This window comes from Lygodium microphyllum, chromosome 20 (assembly GCF_053477565.2).
Source record: "Lygodium microphyllum isolate KBCC chromosome 20, Lygodium_microphyllum_v1.1.10, whole genome shotgun sequence".
Classification (NCBI taxonomy): domain Eukaryota; kingdom Viridiplantae; phylum Streptophyta; class Polypodiopsida; order Schizaeales; family Lygodiaceae; genus Lygodium; species Lygodium microphyllum.
In genome coordinates, this window is record NC_141154.1 from 110,028,904 (window position 1) to 110,046,343 (window position 17,440).

Here is a 17,440-nt window from a genome sequence, read left to right on the forward strand (position 1 = left end):
ATAGAGAGAGAGAGAGAGAGAGAGAGAGAGAGCTTGAGATAGTCAATTCTATCAAAATAGTGTAATTGTATATGAGAGATTGAGAGAGAGAACTATGAAGACATTGAAGATGAATACTATGATTGATTTCCATTTAAAGATGGTGTATTATTTTTTTTTCTTTGTTCTATTGATGGATTCTATGAAGATGTTGAAGATTATGATTGATTCTATCAAGTCCATGGGAGATATCTACTATGATGCTGCATGAAGATTTGCTGTTTTCTTTGTTTTAGTCATCAAAAGAATGAAATAAAAGCTTGTTGATGTTACAATATAGATTTTCTTGTAGTAGAATCCCTTTTTTCTTGGTGTTCCACTAGGGGCTCCATGTTTTTGGTACGCAGCTGGGGAAACTTGCCATCAACTAGCATCACAAGAGGCTGAAAATGAAGGAAATGGCATTGTCAAGAAGAGGAGAATTCAATGGATGTTTGCAAAGTTCCTTCTTCCACTGAAGAGTTGGAGATTCTCACTATCAAAGCCACTTTCCACAAGAAGTTCATCCCACAATGGCGGAAACATATCACCATCATGATGCATGCTCTATGTGATGGACTGTTTCCTCTTCCTGTTGAAGTAGCAGAAACTTGCATCTTGGTGGCAAACTGTTTGGGAACAAACTGAAGAGCAAAAACAAAGATAATGACCATCCATGGAAGATTTGGTATTCATTGAGAAGTTTCCAGACATCATCAAGTGGGAGATCGTGAAGAATCTTTAGGAGTCGTGGTCAGTGGAGGTTCACGAAAACAAGAAGGAAAAGAGTTGGAATTTGTTCGTGGATGCTCAATAGCAAGATGCGTGGGATGCTTGGTGCACGGACAATCTTCTGTTTGTCCAATTAGCAACCAACTGGAAGTTGATAAACAGAGTGTTTTTCACAACATACACTGTTGAAATCCTCAGAAGCTGGCATTATTATAATGACACAACAATGATCCTAAGAAGAATGAGTTTTGATACTTTCAGAACAGAATATCTCCCCCTCTGTAGTGGTTTGAAAGCCAAATTCAGAGATGTTGAGAAGAAGGAAGTAGAGGAGATGTTGGCCAGAGAATCCCCCAGAGATTGAAGCCCTCTCTGATACTGTCCTGTTGAGTACAGACCAACTGGTTGAAGCCAAGCCCCTGATGAATGACACAATCAAGAGGCAAGCATTAGAACGAGCCCAGAGGTACATAAGAAGAGAGAAGGCAAAAATCAAAGCTGAGAATGAGCTCGCAGCAGAAGCTTCCTTTGACACCCTAAAAGCACTCTTTACAGAAATCCCCATGGCGACTCAAGGTCCCCTTCCTAGTCAGATTCACCCTGGAAATATTGATGACATGCCAGCAAATGTAGTCCCATAGCCAGTTTTTAAGGGAGAGTACAATGAAGACCCTGATCTTCATGTAGCAGATTCATGGTAGCATGTGTGGCTAACAATGCCAGAACCCCTGAGCATTGGTTAGTGATATTCCCCGCCACTTTCAAGGGCACGGCATTTCAGTGGTATGAGAGACAAGCAGCAAGAACTTTTGGCACATGGGACGACTTGAAGTTGGTCTTCCTCACTAAATTCAAGCATGAAGGTTTCGAAGAGCGGATGCGAGAGGAGTTCATGAACCTAAGTCAGTCCTCTGGAGAAAGAGTAGAAGCTTACATCTCGCGAATGGAATCCATCGTGAAGAGATGGACTAATCATCATCTAGACAAAGGTATCCAGAAAGGAGTGTTTCTTAGAGACCTACAACCAGAAGTTCGCAAGTTTGTGGAATTGAGAAGACCAGTCAATCTGCAAGCTACAGTGGAAGGTGCAAGATTGTATGATGAAGTTGAAGCAAGGCTGTCAATGACTCCAAGAAGAGGAGTCTTACCTCCTCCCATGCCAGGAATGGTATACCCACCAAATGCAGTCCCAGGGACAGTTCCCTACCCCTATCCCCAAATGCAAACAGTGCTGCAGTATAATGCACCTAATCCACTGTGGTTGCCTCAAATGACACTGCCTCAAATGATGGTTCAACCACAGCAACAGTGGCCTCAAATAGTTCCTCCAATGGTGACTCAACAATAGTGGAATCCTACCAACCGAAATCAACAATCCCAAGTCTCAACAGGAGCTCTGAATTAGAACCAGAACAGAGGACCTTCTGGATCGACCCAACCAGTGTATGCATTAATTACAGAAGCTTCCCAAAACCCTACTACAAGTACGTCAGGAGGTGAAAATCTGAAGGACTACTTATCCAAATCAGTTGCAAGTATCAAGAAAGAGCTTCTGACTGTGATTACAGAGCAGCTACAGACGCTGAAGATGAATACCACCAATATATCCACTCCTGTGAGAGCTAGAAGAGATGTGATGCGCTCTAATACATGGTGCAGAAAGTGTCATCAAGTGGGACATTTAGCCACTAAATGTACCCGAAAACCAACCATTCCTGGGGCCTTCTGTTCTTACTGTTTGCGGAAGAACCATACAAAGAATATTTGCTCTCTGAAAGAGATGCATGAACGAAGAAAGAATGATAAAAATGTAAGATTCAACTTGCTAGAATCCAAAATGACAACACAGGATATTGGACCAAAGCCTAGGGAGTTTGGTCCTAATTTTGGTCCAAGGAGGTTTCCCTTTCAAAGTTACAGAGGACGACAGTCTGGCGATGGTCAGAGATCAGAGGTGGAATGTTATAGGTGTGGAGAAAAGGGACATATCTCCCCAAATTATCCAAACCCTAGACGATCTGTGGATTACAAGCCCTTATGCAATCGATGCAAAGGTGAAGACCACATTGCAAAGGACTGTCCAAGCCCAGCCCCTGTAAAGGCCAATGGCACTGATAGTAGCCAACGGAAGGTACAAGAGCCTGCCTCCAATTTGGTAGAGTTGGAAGTTGCCGCTGTCATGCGCACCAAGAAGAAGGAACCAATCGTTCAGAACGAAAATAACTCTCCTGCCAAGATTGTGAAGTTCAACCTGCCAACAGAGGGATAGAGCAGTAGAGGACAGAATAGTGCAATACAAAGCATTGTAGTGCTATAGAGAGTCACAGAGACAGTCCCAGAAACAGGACCAGAGGTCCAGGAGATAGATATTACAGAAGCACTTCCAGAAAGAGAGGAAGTGCCAATGCTGCAATTATTAGAAGAAAAAGGAAAGATGAAAATGGGTGTAGCCCCATTCCCCAGCCGACTAGAGAAGCCTGTGGATCCTATCAAAGATTATGACTTGGTCAAAGACCTACACACTTTTAAACCAAACTTAACATTCCAAAAGTTACTGATGTTGTCTCCCTAACTGTCGAAAGAAATTCAAAAGCATCTTGACAAGAAGATGTGGACTAAGGATCGCTCCTTCAACAGCGACCAAGATCAATAAGGCCTCGGAGCCTGTAAAGGAAGTAGATGTGTCTAACGCCTTCTTAGATCCTGTAACCCCAGAGATTAGTGTATGGATTAAAGGATACTTTATTTCAGATGCATTGATTAATGGAGGCTCATCAATAAACATAATGACAAATGTGACAATGAAGGACTTAGGATTGTAAGGAATTCAACCTACATAGTGGCTTATCAGATTGGCAAACCAAAGCAGAATCAAACCGTTGGGTATCCTCCCATATGTAAAAACAACCCTTGTAGAAAGAGACTATTGGCTGACATATCTGATGGTCAAACCAAATTCTTATGGGACCTCATACCCTCTACTATTAAGAAGACCTTGGCTTTTTGAAGCGAGAGCCAGAATGGGCTGGTTCAAAGGAACCCTAACCCTAGGCAGAGGATCCAACAAAGTGGTATTAAAGTTGTATGGATCGCAAAAAGGCAATGGATCCACATGCATCGAAGTCATAACTGACTCCTCTAAGGAGGTAACAGATGGTACAACAGGAGACGAAGAGGCTGTTAAGCAGATCTTTCCTAAGAAAACAAAGGCAGAGTCCCTAACAGTGGGCACTGTAAGCCAACTACCAAGGAAAGCAAAATCCTTGTCCATGGGAGAATACCTCCTGTCTCAAATAGAATTAACTTTTGAAATCACCTCTGACAGTGAAATAGAAGCATGGATGTACTGTTCTCCCTATTACATGACAGTCGTAGAGACAGAATAGAGATAAAACAAATACAGAGCAGTAACAGATACAAAGACAGAGCAGAGGCAGAACAGAGACATAGGAGATACAGAGACAGTCACAGAGATAGTAACAAAAATAGAGCCAGAGACAGAGGCAGAAGTAGAGTCAGAAGCTGTGACAGAAGCAAAAGCAGATGCAGAGGTAGAAGATCTGTTCTTCTCCTACAGAGCCTCTACAAAAGCAAAGATAGAGTCTCTAGAGGAAGAAGATGAAAATGAAGAGGAAGAAAATGAAGCAAGTTATAAAAGTGCAAATGAAGAATTTCCTCTTATAGCGGATGATCTTGTTGATGTCCGTACAGAGACCTCAGAGTCCGAAGACCTTAGGGTGCTGGATGGAATGACCATGATTCCATTTGGGTTGGCCAATGGACCACAAAGTATGCAGAATCTGTATAAGCAATGGATTAAAAGCATAAAAATTAAGTTTACCAACGGCTCCTATCGCCCTGACTGTTCAATCCAGAGAAAAGATGATGATGATGCCCCCTGCCAACAGAAGCCAAAGCCCTCAGAGCCATGGCCCATAGAAGGTCCATGTTATGTGACATTCCTCGACGCATCCTCTGAAGATGAATCCCTAAGTCTAGAAGAAATTACTACTCACACCGAAGCAAACAAAGCTCTGATACTCTTTCAGCAACCTCAACAGACAAATGAGTCATCTGTTCAGAAGGAGAACATTGGTTCTAGTGGAACATCAGACGAGGACACTACTCTCTTGAAAGAGTCAGACCTCTATCCAGAAGCAATCCATGGGGCATTTATCCGTGAAGTGGAGGTGAAAGGCAAGTAGCATTCCTGGATACTGAGGTACTGAACATCACCTGAAAGTGGGTCTCAATCTTCTAGAAGAAGAACTAGTGGTCCTACAAGACCTACTCAAGGAGAACTTAGATGTGTTTGCTTGGTCATACAAAGACCTAAAGGGGATTAATCCCATAGTATGCCAACATCACATTGATCTAAAGCCTGATGCCAAACTTGTAAGGCAAAGACAAAGGCACATGAATCCTAATTATTCTGCACTGGTGAAGGCTGAATTATTGAAACTTCTTGAAGCTGAGCAGTGGGGACACCTAGAGCAATGTTTTGACAGATATCGAGAGTATGGGATTTCTCTGAACCACGACAAATGTGTCTTTGGCATCTCCTCGGGAGTTCTTTTGGGCCATATTGTCTCTGCACAAGGGATTGCAATAGACCCTGCAAAGATTGAAAAGATTGCCGCCCTAACATCACCAACAAACCTCAAGCAATTGAGAGGATTTCTTGGCCATGTGGGCTACTACAGAAGATTTATTGCACATTTTGCAACCAAAGCAGCCCCTCTGCACAAGCTCCTAAGGAAAGAAGCTGATTTCCTTTGGACTGATGATTGTGAAGAAGCCTTTAATACCCTAAAACAGTGCCTTATCCAAGCACCTATTTTACAACCTCCTGATTGGACGAAGGAGTTCCATGTGCACACAGATGCATCAATTGAAGGGCTAGGTGTTGTCCTATGTCAAAAGGGCCCCTCTAAATTAGATCAACCAATGCATTATGCAAGATGGAAGGTCACTGATAGGGAACAGAACTACACAGTGACAGAGCTTGAATGCTTGGCAATGGTATTTGCACTGGAGAAGTTTCGACACTATCTACTATCAACGCATTTCAAGCTCTACGTGGATCATGAAGCCTCGTCCTTCCTGATGAACAAAGAAGATGTTAAAGGACGACTGATGAGATGGTTACTCCTCCAAGAGTTTGATTTTGAAGTGGTCACTAAACCTGACCATTTCCATATCCTAGCCGATCATCTATCACGAATTCCTCAAATAGAAGACGAGGAAGAGGATGATCATGACCTTCCTGATGCTTCCTTGTTTCTACTTGAAACAGTCACTCCATGGTATGCAAACATAGCCAACCTCCTAGAAACTCAACAGTATCCTCGTGGCATCTCAAGCCGTGAGAAGAAGAAGCTTCTGTTAGAATCAGCCCCCTACACTTTGCTAGGCAATGCACTGTACAAGAGAGGCAAAGATGAGGTGTTGCGAAGATGTATTACAGGGGATGAAATCGGCATAATATTGAGAGCATGCCATGACGAACCATGTGGTGGACACTTCGTAGGAGAAGCAATAGCCAGGAAGGCTCTGTTGGCGGGATACTGATGGCCGAACCCTCCACAAGGACGCATATGACTACTGCAAGAGATGTGATGCTTGTCAGCGAAATGGGGAAGCCCACCAAAACAAGTGCCATGCCACTGCAACCCATTCTTGCCCTAAAGCCGTTCAAGAAGTGGGGGATTGATTTCGTGGGTTCCATTAATCCACCTACCAGATGGAAGCAGAATAGATACATCCTAGTATGTACGGATTATATCACAAAGTGGTGTGAAGCTAAAGCTCTGAAGCGGGACGATGGTAATAGCATAGCCCTATTCATGTACGAGAATATTATCACCCGTTTTGGCAGTCCCCTCAAGCTGGTAAGTGACAGATGTACTCATTTCCTTTAAAAAATCATAAAGGAGCTGACGGAACTGTATAAGATCCGCCATCGTAAAAGTCCACTCTTTACTATCCCATAGCCAATGGCCAAGTTGAAGTCACCAATCGCATTCTCTGCTCGATTCTGACAAGAACGATTGCCGCACATCATTGCGACTGGGACGATCCACTTACAGAGGCCCTCTAGAGATACAGAACCTCCCATAAGGCAGCTACAGGACATACCCCTTCCAGTTAGTTTATGGTACAGAAGCCGTCTTCTGTGTTGAACTGGAATTGCCCTCTTTTGCGAGTGGCAGTTAAAGAATGCTTGGGAGATGATGAGTCACTACAACACTGCCTCCTCACTTGGAATGCTTTGATGAGATACGGCAGATGACCCTACATTGCATGGAAACTACTCAAGCACGACGCAAGGCCTATCATGACAGCTTCATCAAGCACAAGGAGTTCAAAGAAGGTGATCTTATCCTAGCCTATGATTCGAGATTCGGCAAGTTTCTTGGCAAGCTTCAACAATGGTGGATGGGCCCGTACAAGGTACTTGCTATCAATCCTAATGGCTCTGTTCAAGTGCAGACCGTTGATGCCTCTAATGATCCCTTCCTGATCAATGGCTATCACCTGAAGATGTACTTTCCTCCCTAGGGATCTTGACAATCACAGTCAACCTACCCTTTCCCTTTTGGGCGACGCACTGTCCTTCTCATCGTGCTTTTGATAGCCCTTATGATTCTCCTCATGAGGCAATCTCATTCTGCTAACCCCTCACAGAAACATCTCAACCCGACCTTGTTCTCTTCTCGTCTGATCCAACAATGGTGGCGATGTTGGTCCTGACATATGGTATTTCTACCATTCTCTTTTTCATCGAAAAAAAAGAAAAAATAACAAAAAATAACAAAAAATAAAAAAATAAACGAAACTATTATGGGAGAAAAGGAAGAAATTCCATGTCATAACAGACCTCGTTCCAAAAAAAGGTGGAAACACCCTTGGATGGGAAGCTAACTGTGGAAAAGGTGGCAACACCCCGCAGTCCAAAATAGTTGACTCATCACCAGCATAACCTTTCCAGCAAGTAATTTGAAGCCACCTCCCTTGGTGCGCTGTCTCTGCAATATCAGTTCGTATGCCCTTCTTAACAAACGGCTTTTCTTACAAATTATTGAAGTGTGAGATTTTTAGGTTGCCTCCCTGGGTACGCCTCGTCTTCAAGATCTTGATGACAATAACAGCCGCCATGATCTTCATCACCAACCCCTTGAGTGATGTGAGCTTTCATCCTAATAGGATGGGGATGTGAGTATGGGTTGCCCTATGTATCTATCAAAGAGTGAGACAGAGGGTGGGGTGAGTGACCAGTTTTTCCCTTCAAATTAAATGAGAGGTGAGATGTGTGAACAAAGTGTTGCACGCACGGGATGGGCCTCTCAATGCACAATGCACAATTTGTTCCTGTGCAGTGCACCATAAGGCTCCCTAGCCTTCCTTCTTGCACTGTATGCTGACACAAGGCGGGATTCATAGTTGCACCATCAATTGCGCACAAGGCATACAACCTCTGCACAAGTGACAGTGAGGATTAAATCAATGGGTTTTAGGAATGGATTGCCCTCTATATCTTTCAATAGAGCATGAGATAGAGGGTGGGCTGAGTGTGACTGATGTGTCTTCAATCAATTATCGAGAGGTGAGAATTGAGGGATGTTACGACAATTGGAGTTAGGTATGTTTCTGTTCCCCTATGCACCCATGGGTTGGGTTTCTACCATCAACATAGGACACATCCCTCTGTTCTATACACTGCACTGCAAGGCTCCCTAGCCTTCCTACTTGCACCTATGCCAGAGGGGTTGGACGCACTGATGCACCATTAATTGTGCACCCTGGCATACTCTCTCTACACCATTCCTTTGTCGATTCCTAAAACTGGGTATACGCTTCAGGTTTTCATCATTATTTTCTCGAGTGATGTTAGTAATGGAGGGAGTGACTGCTCTGTCATTCCATGTGAGTGATCGTGAGTTGAGTGCAATATCCCTCGTTATCGACAACTTTCCAACGATTTCTTCAACTAGCTACCTCCCTGGGTGCTGCCGCGTGGTCCCTGCCACGTTTGGACGTGTGCTGTGAAGACACTTTGTATCTCCTGTAGCCGACAATGACACAAGACACAACCTCGATAGTCGACATTCCTCCTCGGCAATATGGGCCAAGTGGCGAGTGACTGCTCTGTCATTCCATGTGAATGATCGTGAGTTGAGTGCAATATCCCTCATTATCGATGACTTTTCGATGATTTCTTCAACCAGCTACCTCCCTGGGTGCTGCCACGTGGTCCCTGCCACGTTGGACGTGTGCTGTGAAGACACTTGTATCTCTTGTAGAGCCGACAATGACACAAGACGCAACCTCAATAGTCGACATTCCTCCTCGACAATATGGGCCAAGTTTTTCTAACCCTACACCTTCTGTTTTTCAGTGACGGTCATGTCTTAAGTGTGGGGACATTCGTGGTTGATCTGATGTGTGGTACTAGGTATTTGATGTTGGGTTTACCCTTCCTGCTAATGTTTTAAGTATGGGGACGCGTCCCTACGCGTTTATGTTGCATACCCACATGCATATACCCTGCTATGATCATGAATCTACACCACGACTTCATTTTACCCTGATGGGGTTCCTTCCCCACTCTTCCATTCTATTTCACCCTGTCCTCGGAGCTGTTCTTTGACCGCTTTTCTTTATTCTTTATTTTGTGATTTTTCCATGCGAATGCACCTTACATTCACTGAGAATCACATCCAACCTTGCAACCCTGTTCGTCCCTTTAAACTGCCCATTTTTCCTTTTTAGCAACCCCTGTTCTGACATACGGTTCTCAAGTTATTAGTTTTTGAAGCAATTCCCGTAAATTGGATGGTTTTCCATGTGAACGCATCCTTATTGCTCCGGAACCCTGATCTGATGTACCAGTTCTATCTTATCCCTTCCCCCTGATATTTTTACTTTTTACTTTTTGTCATTCCTATGCATGGTTGGTCCGTATTAATTTTTGCGAGTTTTTGGGTATTTTTCGTGCCTATTTTTTCACATTTTTCCATGTGAACCTGCCCTATTTTCACCAAAATTCCATTTTAATTTGATAGCCATGTCCTATCAGCCTTTCCCCCACTTTTTCCTTTTTCCTTCCCCCTCTTTTGACTGCTGGATTTTTAGTTATTAAATTTTTCGAGTGTTTTCGGGAGTGATTTTCATGTTTTTCCCATATGAACCCCTCCTAGTTCCCTTCCAATTGTGTTTTGATGTGCCATTCCTATATATCCCTTTCATTCGGACATTTTTCCTTTTTATTGTCCTCTATTCAGGTGCACGGTTCTTTTCATATTAATTTTCAAGTCCATTTTTGGGTCCATTTTTTGGGTTTTTTCCATGTGAATGCATCCTATCTTGCTCGAAACTGTGTTTTGCCATGATAGAGTTGTTGGACACATTGTTTGCATAATTTTTCTTCTTTCTACACTTTGTTTCGATGTGCGGATTTTCATATATTAATACCTGTATGTGTTTTCGGGCTTGTTTTTACGTTTTTTCCATGTGTACACCCTGATTTTGCCCCAGAAACCCGTGTTGCATGTCTCCATCATTTTCCTCTCATCTCCCAGTACATTTTTTCTTCTTAACATTTTTTAATCCGATGTATAGTTTGGGTTTTATTAATTGTTATTCCTTTTTGCCGTGTGACCGCGTTTCTCGTGTCGCGCGTAAACGCGCTTGTTTCTGGTTTTACGCGCCTCGGAATGCCCCCATGGAGTCTCTGGCTCGCGCATCATCATCCCTATCCTGTTTGATCCTGTCATTGCATTTTTTTTCTTTTTTATTAAAAACAAAAAAAATAGAACACCCAACAAACCAAATACACAACATTTTTAAAAAAAAACTAACAAACACACACGAAAAAAAGAAAAAACCAAAGAAACCAACCACACCACCAAATTAAATTAAAATAATAATCACAATCATTTTGAAAAAAAAAACAAAAACAAAAAACAAAACAATTTTTTTGACACAAATAAAAAAACAAAAAAAAACATTTTAAAAAAGAAAGGAAAAAAACCAATTTTTTAACACAAAAAAAGAAAACAAAAAAACAAAAAAAAACAAATTTTTTTACAAAAAAAAAACCACAACACCCAAAATACTAATAAATTTTAAAAGCAAAAAAAAACAAAAGACGAAAAAAAAAAACCTAACTACCTTACCTGCACGCCCGCAGTCCTTGTTGGTCGCCTCCCTCCATCATCTCCTGTAAAAAGCTGGGAATAGCAAATAAGTGTTAATAATGTTGATATTATGCCATGTCACACTGACATTGGTATAAAAGGAGAGAAAATGTAAATTTTCACATCTTTTTGACACATTAATACAATTACAGACTTTCTCTTCCTTCTTGCTCACAGCTTCTATGGCTTCCCCTTCTTTCTTGTCTTTCTCTCTCTAAATGTAGTCTTTCTCTCTCCTCGTCACTCTTATTCTCTCTCTTCCTGCAGTCTTTCTCTCTCCTTTGCAATCTTCTCTCTCCTCTTTCTATCTCCCTGGTTCTCTCTCCCTGGTTCTCTCTCTGACAAGTGGTATCAGAGCTTCAGTCTTTGATCCATTATTTTCTTCCATTTTCAGTCCCATTTTCATATTTCAAAACCAATTTCAGACAAAAATGGTACAAGACAGTGACTAGTGGAGTGCTGCAGGACACCTACAGTTACCAAGTGACTACATCTGGAGATATCCAAGGTCAGATATGGCGGGTAAAGGCTTAAATGGCTGGACGTCATCAAATTTTATGCAAAATTGAAGGTAACTAGGGTAAAGGATGGTTAACCGGGACTAGTTTGGGAACAAACTATGGTTACTTTGAAAAGAGGGGTTTCTCTTTCCCCTTTCCTGGAGTTTCCTGTAGGTTTCATGGAAGATCAGCCCTAAAGATTAGTTCATATCTCTCTAAACCCTGATTTTCTTGGCCAAATATCACATGGAATAGATTCCCCTGTTCAAGACCTTCAATATGAGCATAGGATTGCTCAGCTTTGTCTCAGCCATGGAGCAGGAAACAACCCCGAAAATTACGGCGCAATTTTCGGACTGATTCCAGCCCTACCTCCTGCTCAGCTTGCTTCATCCTCAGCCATGGCACTTCTTGCTGATCATTGGTGACCAAAATCATCAGTTGGAAGAGAAGATTCAGCTCCATTAAAGGTTTCTCAGCCTCTTCATAAACCCTACGTAAACAGTCCATGGCAGCCATGAAAGCTTCAGCCCAAGCTTTCATTTCTTGACAATTTCTTGAAGATTCTTCATCCTTTTGGCCCGTGGAATCGTCTCAGCAAGGATTCTTCAACAAATTGCAAGGATTGAGCACGGAATGGTTAAAGATTGAAGATCAAGAGCTTCTATGGAGCAAAAATTTAGGGGAAACGGGTTTAATGCTTCAATTTCAAGCATTTGAAGCTTCAAGATTGGTCTCAAGCACCGGATAAGCAAGCCTTATGGATTATTTTACCAACATTGGACATGTCAAAAAGGAAAAATACAACATTAATATTTGCACCTTGGATTAATTCCAGCCTTTGTAAATTTAGCTTTAGCCTATATGTACATGTGTGAACAGCCCTTAAGTTTGAAAGAGGGTTAGAATAAAAGGGACTAGAGGCCAAAGGCAAGAGATCTTTTGATCATTCAATAATCTTGGCTTTACCATTTTCTTGGAGTTAGCTTCTTTCTAGCCTATGAAGCACTCAGCCATGGCCGTCATGTATTTTTGAATCTCCAATCATTAATACATGATGAGGATGTCTTGGTGCAATAGATTTGTTAATTCTTTGTTGTAGCTTAGTTAATTTTCAATTTCAGTTAGATTTCATTCCATGGTTGATTGCTTCCATTACATTGGTATCAGGGATGTCTTGGTGCAATAGATTTGTTAATTCTTTATTGTAGCTTAGTTAATTTTCGATTTCAGTTAGATTTCATTCCATGGTTGATTGCTTCCATTACATTGGTATCAGAGCAGTAGCTTAGATCCTTGCAGAAGTCATTTTCAAGTACTAGATTCAGTTTCCTAGGCTAGAGAGAGCAAACCATAGTTAGGAATTTGAGTGACAGGACTTGACAGGACATGAAGATTTCAAACCGAAGTTATATGTGAAGGTCTGCTACAAACAAGGATGAAGATGGTGATTCTTGGCATTACCAAGGGAAGAAATGGAAGGCTCCAGCCAAAATAGCAGGACGTGATCAAGATTGAGCCAAAATTTGGGGTAAGTGTACAAACAAATGGTTGCAGGACATTTTAACCGTGGTTACTTTTGAGAAGAAAGGGTTTCTTCTTCCCTTTCCTCATTTCTTCAAGCTTTCCACAAGAATCCATGGCCAAGACCACATCAGATCTTCTTCTTCTCACTTCTATCATGAGAATGGGTTGGATGACCTCTTTCCCTGCCTCAAGAGCTTCAAGAGGAGTAGCTTATGTAGCTACTTGGCACCATTGCTGATTTCCAGGACGTGAGTATGCACTCACGCTGTTTGCACCATCTGAACATACTCCTATACTGTGGGAGAAATTCAGGGTGATGATCCTCTTGATGCATTGCTATTGATTCCGGCCTTGGCTCCTTGCTCCTGGAACGCTTGTCTGTAGACTACGGCAAGAAATCAAAGCTAAGGTTTACTGTGTACCTTTCCCCTCAAGTGTCTACTTCCGTTGTGGAGCCCTGCAACAGCGTCTTGTCCACTCACTCTCTTCTCGAGCGTACTGATGTGTCTGTGCTGCTTGACAATGAAGCCATATACGACATTGCAGACGCTCCTTGGACATTGAGCGTCCTATCTACACTAATTTGAATCGACTCGTATCTCAGGTTATTTCCTTCCTTACGGCCTCGCTTCGCTTTGACGGTGCCTTGAACGTAGACGTTACCGAGTTTCAGACGAACTTGGTTCCTTATCCGAGAATTCATTTCATGCTTTCGTCTTATGTGCCCGTCATTTCGGCTGAGGAAGCCTATCATGAGCAGCTCTTTGTTGCGGAGATCACCAACAGTGCCTTTGAGCCCACGTCTATGATGGCCAAGTGTGACCCGAGGCATGGAAAGTATATGGCCTGCTGTCTCATAGAGGCGATGTTGTGCCCAGGGATGTAAATGCAGCTGTGGCCACTATCAAGACCAAGAGGACCATTCAGTTTGTGGATTGGTGCCCTACCGGGTTCAAGTGCGGCATCAACTATCAGCCTCCCACTGTCGTGCCTGGAGGTGACCTTGCCAAGGTACAGAGAGCCGTGTGCATGAGCACAAAGATCATCATCCGTGCCACCAGGACTCGAATTTGCAGATCGTAATCCCTGAAATTGTCTGTCATTCCTGCCAAGCACAAGGCTGCCCCAACTTGAACTCCTCTATTTTGCATTAAATAAGGGTTATAGGCTCAGTCTGCATTGAAGAGGACAAGCTCTGTGTTAATGGCCACCATCACTTCTCCTATTCTGGTGGATGATGGACTGAAGGTATATGCAGTCACAGATCAGTAACAAACTGCTAGTTCAAATCAGATTTGAAGGCTTATGGCGTATGTCGCGTCTCTGAAGGTATATGCAGTCACAGATCAGTGACAAACTGCTAGTCCAAATCAGATTTGAAGGCTCCACTCTCCTCTTGCACCTCAGCCCAACAACTCCCTTCAAGTTCCTCTACCCCCCGAGCGCTTCTGATTTGATCACCTCATCACTGCGAGCTGTTGTGTTAGAGGCTTCACTATTTCTCTCTTTAGCAAGGAGACGTGTGGTGAACCAGTGCTGGCTCAAACTGTAGAGAGTGCCAATTTGTGAGACTCCTTGCGAAGCTCATTGAGGGAAGGAAGATTTCACATGATGGAATCAAGATGAAATTCTGAATCCTATAGGAATGAAGATTTCACATGACCAAATTAGGATGGAATCCTGAATCCTACAGGATGGAAGATTTCACAGAATGGAATCCTAAACGAGATAGGGAAAATTTCTGATCTAATAACACATTAGTTGGTTTAATATCTCCATGGATGACAGGAGGGTCGCATTCTAGATGCAGCACTTCTTGCAAACTTCTGTTCTGCACATGCAGTCATAGACGTCAGGATTGCAGAAGCAACAACCTCTCAGATGTCATGATGGCGAGCCTCAGACTTTGAGGTCTTAACAGTGCTCCAACAACAAGCTCTGAGTAGTCAACTGGTCTTCCATCCACATACACCAGTAGATATATTGGGCGAGATTTACAAGCATCCTTCCGATACAAAGTTAATCAAAGCCTTTGCAACAACATCTCTATTGGAGATGAATATCAGATTGGATGGGTTGGAATTAGAAACAAGAGTTAGGTTCCCAGTAATGTCATCAAGAAGTTGAGCTTGATGAAGCACTGCCAAAAGTGATGAGGCTAGTACAGTGGCAATCAAGATGAGGAATTCTATGTTGCAGAAATTTCAAGAGTGCTCCTGTACCATGAGTTTCTTGAATTGAGCCAAGGAAGAATGCAGACACTGTGATAAAGATGCAGGCATGATAGTTGCTTGGCAGGCTCACCAAGTGCAACCACTTCTTTGCAGATGACACACAATGCTGAGCCATCCTCAAGATTGAGTTGTTGTATAAGAATGGAGGGAAGGCACTCCACAGCTGACTTAACTGCTGGGGGAGCTCACCTCCGAGAGTTTTCAGTATCAATCTGTTGAAGCAGCTCTTCAAAACCTTGAGCATCCACATAATCCCGTGGATTTCCCACATGATTGTCCACATCAGAACCTTCCATGTGAAATTCTGAGTCATAGTTCTCTAAATCTCTTCGAATCACTTGCAGGCGCCGCTGGAGAGTCTGATGGAGAAAATTTCTGGCACGGGACCTATTGTTCTCAAAGCTGAGCCAATCCTGATTGTTGCTGCTGACCAGAGCACTTAGCTTGACTGATTGACTGATGGCAACCTACTGAAGGCCAGAGAAATTTGAGACTGCAGCTGTTGGTGCTGCTTAATCAGCTGTGGTTGCAGCTATTGTAACACAGTTTCTGTTACCTGCTGCTGCACCATTTGATAATGATGATGTTGCTGCTGCTGAAGAAAAGCCAATGAGTTTGGGTGGTATTGCTAAGCCACTTGCTTGTGAAGATGTTGAGGTACAGGCATAGAAAGATCCAAATGTCCATCAGATGGCTCCTGCACTATGCTTTGCAATCTCCTGCAGCACTTCATGGCAGTGTCTATGTCTACATTCAGCTATGACTCCAGCTTGCTGGCCAGGGATATCACTCTCCAGTTTGCTGAAAGTATCTTGATGATCGTGGTCACGCGGTTGCCAATTTCAAAAGATCTGGCATACCACTGAATGTATTGGTATGCAATGCTACAGGATGTTAAAGCATTTTATTACAAGATTGGGTTTGAGTAGTTCATCAAGCAAGCTCGAGTAATTGGGTATCTTCTTACCTTTGATTCTACTTGGCATGATTCAATTCATTGGGTACTTTGAAGCTTGCAACCAACTCAAGCTATATTGGAGTTTGTTTCTTGGTTAGCTCCATTTTGAAGCAACTATTGGAGTTCTCAATGCTTATGGGTTTTGCTTGATCAAGTGGTTGAGAGTATGTAGTAAGGATCAGTTGGGCTATTTGTAGAGAAATTCTTGGATGTATCAAGGATGTATTTGTAGGGTTTGTGCATGTCTAATCAGTGTTCTTACTGATCTTAAGTGCCTTACAACTTTCCCTAGATGAAAGGTAATGATTACGAGGCAAAATAGGGTCATTACAGTGCCAAAACAGGGTGCAGTCCAAACAGGGACAGATTTGGAAAAGTTGCTACAAAAATTAGTAGCATCATTCTAACGACAAAGGAACAACTGGAATGATACTAGACATCATAAGCTTCGAGTGGAGCCATTAAACGTCTCATTTGGATACATATTTCTCAAGTTAGAGCCTATTTTGTTCCAATAGTTCACTAGCAGTTTACTATGGACAAACCTAGAGAATCATTTCCAGAATGGGGTGTAGGTACAAAATAATGCAAACCAGGATTCCTAATTGAAGGTAGACATCGTGGGCTTCGAGTGAAGCTATCAAACACCTCATTCCGATCAGAATTTCTCAAGTTATGGTTAAAACAATGCAACTAGGTACTTGAGACAGGGTGCTGTCTATTGTGGACAGACATAACAAATCATTTCCAGAATGGGGTATTGGAATATTTTAATGTGAACCAAGATTTTTAAATAGTACTAGACATCGTGGGTTTCGAGCAGAGCCATCAAGCACCTCATTTGGATCAGTATTCTTCAAGATATGGCCAAAACAGTGTATAGGGATAATCACAACAGCATGGTTACAGTGAACAGTTTGGTCAGAAATGTAAGGGAAATGAAGTTGAAAGTTAAAGAGCTTGTATCCATCATTGATAGGAGCATTGCAGAAGTGTCAAATGTTCAACATGATGCTTATACATATGGTATATCTCATGAAAGAGACAATGGCACTAATGCTTATGGATGTGTTTCCCATGATGCTCCAGTTCATGGATATAGTGACTATGGATCTTATGTTTTTTTTTCTTCAAATGGGCAAAGTCTTAGAAGTTCTTTTGGGCAATATGGATGCCATACCTCATGCCAAGATGATCAAGGTGATCCTTATCCAAATGGTTTTGGCCAACAACAAGGTGGTTTTGTCTATGGCAGATTTGATCATGAGAGTA

At 42.4% G+C, this 17,440-nt stretch overlaps 1 pseudogene; it reads left to right on the forward strand.

Annotated features, from left to right (window-relative positions):
- Positions 1-13,308: 13,308 nt before the first annotated feature.
- LOC148019255 (tubulin alpha-1 chain pseudogene) lies at positions 13,309-14,059 on the forward strand (annotated as a pseudogene).
- Positions 14,060-17,440: the final 3,381 nt, after the last annotated feature.